This window comes from Mytilus trossulus, chromosome 1 (genome assembly GCF_036588685.1).
Source record: "Mytilus trossulus isolate FHL-02 chromosome 1, PNRI_Mtr1.1.1.hap1, whole genome shotgun sequence".
NCBI classification, from domain to species: Eukaryota; Metazoa; Mollusca; class Bivalvia; order Mytilida; family Mytilidae; genus Mytilus; species Mytilus trossulus.
This window is the reverse complement of record NC_086373.1, coordinates 46647147-46657163: the sequence shown is the minus strand read 5'-3', so window position 1 is coordinate 46657163 and position 10017 is coordinate 46647147. Positions and strand designations below refer to the sequence as shown.

The window sequence follows — 10017 nt, the reverse complement described above, 5'->3', positions numbered from 1 at the left end:
TTGCCCAGTCATACCTGTCAACTGTCACTATTTATAATTTAATTCTAGTCGTGTATAATGAAGAGTTCACTATCACTGAACTAGTATATATTTATTTAGGGGCCAGCTGAAGGACGCCTCCGGGTGCGGGAATTTCTCGTTACGTTGAAGACCTGTTGGTGACCTTCTGCTGTTGCTTTTTCTATGTTCGGGTTGTTGTCTCTTTGATACATTCCCCATTTCCATTCTCAATTTTATTACTATCAAAATTAACAACAATTGATTCATTTGAAACACAAAAGGGCATAAGAACGCACATTCAATGTAGTAATATGGTATAAGTCATCTTCGCTAGCCACGGGTTACGATCCACTCCCGCTCTCTTCGTGAAGAGAGCGGGAGTGGATCGTAACCCTTGGCTAGCGAAGATGGGTATAAGTAGATGCAGTATGATTGCCAATGAGACAACTATCCACCTAAGATCAAATGACGTAGATGTCAGTCATCAAGAGGCCTTCCGCAACATTCAAAAATGAGCAAAACCATACTTCTTAGCAAGTTATAAAAGGATGCGACAAAATTCAATGTATAGGAATTCCAATACGAAAACCAGCAGCCTAATTTCTATTCAAAATAAATAGCAAAATATGATATACAGTTACAAACGATATTCATGGCATTACAGACACTTAACTTGAGACAGTATATACATGCTACTTTGGCTGTCCAAGATATATGTATAAAATGATGTCGTATCATAGGAAAGGATATATTTAATCGTACCTATAGATATGGGTCTGAACAACTGAATATAGAATTGACAATATAAAAAAGAAGATGTGGTATGATTGCCAATACGACAACTCTCCACAAGAGCCCAAAATGACACAGAAATTAACATCTATGGGTAACCGTACGGTCTTCAACAATGGGCAATAAATTCCATTTTATCATGAATTTATAAAAACAGTACATTTTGTATAATATTTCTTATTTTATTCAAAAATCGTGAATTTGTCGACCGTTTATTTATTATTCTACATAAGAAATTCATCACGGATACAGTGAAAATGGCATTTCAGGATTCCGACACATTATGATACACTGATTATAATTTTTTGATTGATTCGTAGTAATAATTGATAAACTTATATTATGTCGGCTTAAAACTAAATCGAAATTGTGATCTTTCATATTTTAAATTCGAACTTTAAAAGTGTTTTTTTTTTATTGTAATTTCACATATAGTTTTAAAACCAATAAGTTTTTAAACTGTTGTCCATGTCACGCGTAACGATTCGGTTTCATAAATAGTTTAAGACTTTTGATGTCCTCTTAATATCTTTTGGTTAGTTTTGCAGCTGAGTTACTGGTTATGGACCTATAACCCCACATCTCCTTTTGTCATCATGAACTGGTTCAAAATTTAAAATAAAGAAAACAAACAAATGCATAGTTTTCTAGGAAAAAATGTAAAAACAAGAATTACTTTTTGACTAGCTGCCACTTTTTTGCCACTTTCAATTAGAAGTCTTTAGCTATTTGACTAGTGATGCCGCTCACGATATAGTTGTCAGAGACATACGGAGAAAAGATTCTATGTGAAACAGAAGCAACGCTTTGTATTGATTTGTATAATTTCGAAAGCTAGTTTTTAAAAGAGCAATGACTTTTAAAATTATATTGTAGAAAACTTACGAAAAGTAACATGACATGTTTAATTTACGCTTTGACAATTACACCCACTAAATTTGGTTAAACAGGCTTTTTTTTCTTCTTAGGCAGTTAATATATAATGTAGCTTCGTTCAATAACAAGCGCTATCAAACAAATTTTCAGTATTAAAGTGAAACACATATATGTATTTATTTCGATCTAAATCATGACAAACTTGACCAAAACCATGACGAATTTCTAGACTATTAACCGAACCATGTCAATCGCTTAACCAAACCATAGCAATTCCGATATCTTGCTTATTCTGCATTAACTTCGTGAAACAACTATTCCAATGTAGATCGTTTGACCTCCAATACAGATTCAACTTGACATCTTATTTGCTTGTAATCTGCTCGTGTGAATAAAACTGAGGCAATAGTTTTGGAAAGTAACATAAATTAACTATGTCAAACTTATCCTAACTATGACAAAATCACTGTACTAAACGTTCCTCGATATGACCACCTTACTAACCGTGATAAAGTATAGCTTGCATCAATTATTTCGATTCTGAATAGGACAATTCAGGTAATTTCTAAGTCCGGTAAGTATAAGTGTAAAAGCGTGTGTGTGGGCTCTTCCAGGAACCTTCCTTTTTTTTGTAAAAAAGCAAACGGCTAGCACTGTGATTTTTCAGGGGGAGGAGTTTGAACATCCAGCGTGAACGGTTGTCGACGGTATCTTGGTCAAATATATCAATTTCGGAATGCAACACATTACAGTTATAGTATACTTAACATCATGTGCACCATTTACGAGTTTGAAAGTGTGCATGATAATCTGATAAAATTCATATTCTGAAGAAGTCAATATACGCATGTGCAAACAAAATGTATTGGATTAAGAGCATGGGTTTGTTCACAAAGCGAAATAAGCACGTCATATTAAAATAATATATAAACGCATCATAGATACCAGGATTATTAAACTCTTCAAAGATACCAGGACGCGAGTTGCCGTCTACATAAGACTCACTGTCACTGACGCTCGAATCCAAAAAATAACAAAAAAGCCGCGGCCAATTAAAGTACAAAGTTGAAGAGCGTTGCAGGACCAAAATTCCTAAAAGTGTTTTGCCAAATACAGCTATGGTAATTTCTTCCTGAGGTACAAAAACCTTAGTATTTCAAAAATTCAAAAGTTTTGTAAACAGTTAATTCGTGAATATGACCATATCAATGATAATTCATGTCAGTGCTCATTCAACTACCGGGCTGGTGATATCCTTAGTGGTTGTAAATAAACTCATCATAGATACCAGGATTAAATTTTGTATTTACGCCAGACTCGCGTTTCGTCTACAAAAGACTAATCAGTGACGCTCAATAAAAAAAAAACATAAAAAAAACACCAAAAGGCCAAACAATGCACGACTGAGTTGAAGAGCATTGAGGTCATACAGGTTTTGCCAAATACAGGTAAGGTAATCTATTCCTGAGGTAGAAAAGCTATAAGTAGTGTTTGAAAAATATTAACTTATAAATATGACCATATTAATGATAAGTCATGTCAGCTCTTCTTGACAGCACAGAAGTGTTGACTACTGGGCTGGTGATACACTCGGGGACACTAACAGTGGCATATTTTTATTTTGTCGTTGTATTGTTATTTGTGTAATCAGATTGAGGTTTACATTGTTTTGGGGAAAATTGGACGCATTTTTATTTGTGAATCGTGTAGATTTCTTGGAGAAAAGATGACGAGAATAAGGCTAATCCGCCTTCGATAAATTTCGGTGTATTTTAAGTGCAAATCCAGTTAGTGCATTTTCAGTGTCGCATGCGAGTATGTCTATTAATACATTGATGGCGTCGCTAAGACCTTTCGAAAGAATATAACTGAATTTAATATTAAATCAAGGATTTGTATAGTAAGATCTAACTATACAAATCCTTGATTAAATTCATATAGTTATGTCCATGCTGGCATCCGCCGCGCGGATTTTGATTCAGTCTAATAATAGCATACACGATGTCTTAATCTATAACCTAATACTGTAGATAGGGATTAGTTTGCCACGAGTCCTATTGCAAGCCTTTACAGTTATTTTGGCTTCGTTTTGATTTTTATATGATACTAGAACAAACCCGTGATATCGCGGGTCCGTGACTGAATTAAAGTATATAACTATTAGTTATCAATAAAGTTGAATTCTTTGATTCGCTGTTTTACGTCATGCCCACTAACAAATTGAAAACTGTACCTATACGCCTTATTTTTAGTCCAGATTTTTAGACAGACAGTAAGACAGTATTCGTTTTGTTATCTTAGAAAGTCTTACTGATTAAAATACTACAATAGGTAACAATTTGACAATTGAGTAGTGTGAACCCTGTGATTATGACCCGTGTATATAGCATATTAATCACGAGTACACCGTTTGGTGGTGCGCCTGTCCGATGCGGAACATACAGATAAGGTAATAGGTAACAGGTGAATATACTATTGGTATCGGTATCGGACTCGACCCGGAACTTCCTAATTATTCGCAATATTAATTACGTGGAAAACAAAAAACCCTGGAGTGGTGTAATTTTTAATCTACACCTTTGTACTATATTAGTTATATATAAAGTTGAATTCTTTGATTCGTCATTTATACGTGATGACGGCTGACAAATTGGACCTCGTAATTTTAGTATTATAGATTTGTTAGGACTATGGTTATGAACTCTTGTCCTGTTTTGTTTCGTAAATGAAAAAAAACACCAAAGGAATGGCTTATTTAGATACCAGATGGTCTTGTCTTAGGGAGAGATACATCCAACTTTGTAAAAATTAAAATCACTCTTATTCAAATAACATTTTTTCTGAAAGTGACATTATCAATATATGCTTGATTTTTTGATTTACAACATATTTCTTACGACGGTTTGGATGACGTTTCTTTCAACAAACAGTCGGCATTCACATGTGAACAAACTGTGCCCCTTTTATAGCCGACTTTTGCATTTGTTCATAGGAAGCTGACTTAATACAGGAACTTCGTAGGAAGAAAGAAAACTATACTTTCCGCTTTGTAAATGATGTTCTCACTTAAAAAATAAAAATTAATTATCTCCATAAAAATTTTCTAGAGTTCGTTCTAAAGCTTATCTTGAAGCTTCCTCAGGTTTTCAGAGTCAACATCTGACGACAAAATGTCTTTTAATTCATTTCCTTTAAATTTGTTATATTTCAAACCATGTTTTGACTGCCTATATATAAATTATAAACTCAGACTCTTGGTCTCGAGCGTACCTGCATGTTATCAGTAAAGGTATTAAAAAATATGTGCTGGTATGGAAATAAAGTAATAAGTTGATTACAAAACAACTTACTCGATCGGTTCAACTGTGGACTGTCAATCTCCAATGGGGTAATCCTTGGGCGGATTTTTGGCATGCCTGATGAGGAAAAAGGTTTAAATTAAAATATTTGTGCAATTGCCAGTAAAGTTAAGTTTGGTTTCCCAAACGCAAAGATGGACGTGAGTAGACGGTTTTGCCAGTTCTATTTAGACTCTTTCTGACTTTTGTCTACTCTTCTCCATCACTTAAAGTCTTTATATATTTTGCTTTCCAAACCCCTTTCTCACATTGATTTAAATTTTCGAAAAATTCAAACATAACTTAATATATATTGCTATATACATTATATGTTCTGTTATGAGTTATCAATATCCTACAAACCTCAGGGTATGTTTTAACATAATAAGTAGCTTTCCAAAACAGAATTTGAAATATGAGAAAATGGAGGGTCAAAAACATGCCTTATCGTACCTTGTCCTTTGACGAACCAAGAATTCTACAAAATGTTGTATAACCGATAAATAGGTAGCTGTATACTCGAATTGTTTTTACATCTTCATTATTCAAAGCGAACCTGTTTATCTACTGCGATCATTTTCGTGTCAGCACTAGGGCTAATGTTCAAACCCAGCTTGTGGCAAGAAATATACGACTCTAATTTAATCTATTAAGTTCTAAGTCAGTTTAACCGGCCTAGTACTGAGATTCCTCTATAAAAAAAATCCAGTTGCCGCCATGAAATATAATCAGAATGATGAAAGAACGGAGTCCGAATCATCATCAATTAAAAAAAATACAGTTCATCTTTTTTTTTAAATCGATATGTTCCTGACCTCAATGTTTCCGTTTTAACATTGTGAAACTTTTATCGCGTCATTGACATCGTTTGCTGAATGTTAATCATTTAAGTGGAGCTATATGAACGAGTACAACAATACAAAATATCGAAATTAGCCACAAGGTCTATTTTTTTCTAAGAATTTCACTACGAATATTTATCATAGAAATGTAACTTCACTAATATAAGTTAACAAAGCTGGTGTACCTATATATGATTAGTTTATTTCAATAGTTTGAAGCAAAAAATATATACTAGTAACAGGCCTGAACCCAATCATAAGTTTTACAATAAAAGGGACAACAGATACGGATTCTGTTCCATCTATAATAAGGGGTTCCAACCTACATGTACTAGTCGTCAAATTTTACCGAATATAGAAGAGGGACGGCGATCTCAATGGTTTAAAATCACGGTCCTTATCCTCTTGTGGGCATCTTAAATTAAAATATAACATGGTATTGGCAATGGCGGATACAGAGGTGGGGGGTTCCGGGGGTTGGAACCTACTTTTTTTGGACGATCAATGTATTTGAATGGGAGTATATAGTTGAACCCCCCCCCCCCCACCTCCAGTTTACTCTGGGTTGGGAACCCCCTTTTTTAAAATTGCTGGATCCGCCCTTGTATTGGTAATTTTAAAAACTAATGAAAAACTCCAGTTTCATGCATCTGTTGAATTCAAATATATGCATTACTTTAGTGTTACTTTCAACTTGACGTGAAGATAAGTATAGACATACATAGCTTGTATTCGTCTATATATAAATAAGTATTACTGGCTATAAATGTAAATTGAGAATGGGCAGTTAGCTATCCTTCTTTTTGCTACTGCAAATTTCATAGGTGTCAATGATTTTACAACTACACAAGGCTAGCTTAAAGAAGGTTTACGATAAACTTAAAATGGTTTTCTACTTTTTCTTCATTATTTGAAAGGCCTTTAAAAAATATTATTGTCAGAAGGGACTTTATATACTAGTATAGAAAGTCCATTATACTAGTATAGAAAGTCCACGTTGTCAGTAGTTTTAAGTATAATTTATAAAATTGAGAATGGAAATGGGGAATGTGTCAAAGAGACAACAACCAACAGCAGAAGGTCACCAACAAGTCTTCAATGTAGCGAGAATTCCCGCAACCGGAGACGTCCTTCAACTGGCCCTTAAACAAATATATTATAGTTCGGTGATAATCAACGCCATACTAATTTCCAAATTGTACACAAGAAACAAAAATTAAAATAATACAAGACTAACAAAGGCCAGAGGTTCCTGACTTGGGACAGGCGCAAAAATGCAATATACAATATAGTCAATATATACAATGTAAAATATAAATTCGGTAATACAATGATTGTTGCATTACTGGAAAGTAAATGGTTTGTTATTTCTAATTTGTAAATTCTTAGTACGTCAAGATAGCCCAGTGACATCATGTCCAAAATGTATGCAATCAAAACCGAGCTAGAACCGGCCCAGTATTTCCAAGGTTTAGTTAATCCGTAAAACATTCACGATAATGCCGACTATGATTCCTTTTTTAACTATCAACTTCCGCTTTTTTTCGTCTGCTACACGTGTGAAATTTTAAATTTCGTTCAAGGGTAGTTTAATTTATAATATTAATTTAATATGAGGCTATATCAAATCAAAAAAATGAATGATAATAATCATAGGTTTTTATTTCGCTTTCATAATATTCATCAATGTGAAAAGACAGAAAATTTGACAAAAACCGTCGAATGAATAATGTAACGAAAATACTACTCGACACTTGCAGCAATGCAATCTCTGCACAAGTTTTGGAAAACTCATTCTTTTTATCACAAATAGCACATTGCTGCGTAATCGGGCGTATAAAATAAACAAACATACAAAGAAATGCTGTTCAATTTAAAGAAAACACTGATTTGGTAAGCTTGGCTTCGTCTGCCATTGTTTGTAAGTTTATGTTTACACAGCAGGTGCGAGTGACGTCACCTTGGAAAATCTTTGCGATTTCACCCAAAAGAAAAGTTGATTTCTCCATTTAAATAATTTATTATTAATTTCATCATATCCTCGTTTAAAAAATGCCCATATATATTTAATTGCAAGTTACCAAAATCATACGAAAATAGTCAATCAACCATATAAGAGCGGGTCTATTTAAATAAACATGTTTGTGCGCAAGAATATGTTTGTATTTACCGATGTAATTCGCCCGCCCAATGTTGTCTTTCTTGTCTGCTGATAATATCGAATATCTGTTGTATATTTAAAACAGTAGCGGTATTTAAAGGTAAGAATTGAAAATAATTATTTTTTTATCTTTAAAGATTATTAATCATCACAAGTTTTTGACTGTCATGGTCAAATTTAATAGTTTAACCCTACAATTTTCAAACCTGATTTCTTCTGTTCTTGCCTCCTAAGTAAACAATTTTGCATAGCAAATGAAGCTTTCAACTGATTCATGTGATTAACCTATTTCATAAAGTAAGAATTTGAGAGACTATAATATTCTTAAAAATGATAAATTTGCATTTTTAGATGATAAATATCTAAATAGTATTTCTTTTTAACTATTTGACACCAATATTAGATTTGTAAACATAATGCACGAGTTCTTTATTAAATTAAAAATACAGATAACATATCCACTGCATATTTTTTTAGAAGGTTACAATAATATGCAGAAAAGGGAAAGGGGGGAAGGTATACATGTTTTGAGCAACATATTTTTTAAAAGTTTTAAAAGGTAAAGACAAATGCATTCAAAGTATATTTATCATTATGTCAAGCAAGGATTTGTATAGTTAGATCATACAAATCCTTGTGTCAAGTCATGGGAATTAGGGACGTCTATTTTAAGTCCTTGTGGGAATTAACAAATTTAGTTATTTAAAGTTGTGATACAATTTTATAAATGCAACTATTTTCTCAAACATATCATGTTGGTTCCCTCTTTTTGTGTATGTGTTTGCTTTTTACATTAATGAGGGTGTCACAAATTCTTTTTTCCTAGTTGACACTGTTTGTGAATGAGTTGTTTTTCTTTTGGAAAGACATGTTGCATACATACATGTACATATATTAAAGTAACACACTTGTATTTCAATATATGAATTGGAGAATTTTTCTATTTTGAGGTTATATAAACATTTCTTTCTGTGCAATTGCTGAGAATATTGAATTGAGAGCTACAAAGGTATTTTTAAAATTCAACCTTTGAATTGCAAATAGCCTCACAAATAGCACAGGGATGCTACTTGTATTTCTGGTTGCAGATCCAGGCTTTGAGTTAAAGTGATGCATAACACTTAAACTTTTAAATATTTTTTTATGCCAAATATTTTTCTGATTTTAGGGGGCATAATTGTTTGGTCCCTTTTCAGTTGTCCCCCTGCCTTAATATGTCTAACTCCTGCCCTAAAGGGAAGAAACTCTTTGCTGATTGACAATTTTAATACATGCAAAGAGGGGAATGTTACATCTTTTTATTAACATGGTTTAAATGTCAAGTTATTGACACTACTTAAAAACAAATACTAAAATACTTTCACAATGGATTCTTTTGTTTGTACATCTAAACAGTCAGCAAAAAATTGTTTGTTCCATGCATATATATTCACTTATTTTTTTGTAATTACTGATTATGTACTTGAAAAGAAAGACTACATCTTAAGCAGAATTTGCACAGTTGACATATATTTTATAGTTTTTTGATTTATTCTCACAAATCGAGTTACTCTTATGAAATGTAGCATTTAGCTAAGCAAACAAATACATTTGGGACACTATAGTCTTAAATGTAAGTTATACATAGATGAAGTCTTAGAATTATGATAATGTTATCCCCACTTTTATACAAAACAGCCATACTACTCTATTTTAGTAATAAATTATTTCTGTTAAAAATAGCATAAATTAAAAATTCCTTGCTTGTCATTGGCAATTAAATAGTTTTTGAGAGATTAAGCTTGGTGTAATCCACAAGTTTCTACATTAGAAAATGTCTGTACCAAGTCAGGAATATGACAGTAGTTAATCATTCGTTTGATGTGTTTGAGCATTTGACTTTGCAGTTTGATCATTAAATTTTTGTCTTGAATTTTCCTAGGAGTTCAGTATTTTAGCGATTTTACCATTAATACAGCAAAGGCTTGCTTTTCAGACTTTGTGTACATTTTAATGCCTTAATAGGTCT

General features: G+C 32.8%; 1 protein-coding gene across 2 annotated transcripts in view; it reads left to right on the top strand.

Moving 5' to 3' along the window:
* The first annotated feature begins 7493 nt into the window (after nucleotides 1-7493).
* Nucleotides 7494-10017, top strand: part of LOC134725706 (forkhead box protein P1-like) — a 66042-nt gene continuing 63518 nt past the window's right edge. Inside the window, exon 1 of one of the 2 annotated variants that reach the window (XM_063589753.1) lies at nucleotides 7494-7741. The gene's annotated coding sequence lies outside the window, so the exon portion shown is untranslated. Of the gene's footprint in view, nucleotides 7742-7969; nucleotides 8110-10017 lie in introns of those variants that run through there. The other variant, XM_063589745.1, reaches the window with a different exon arrangement.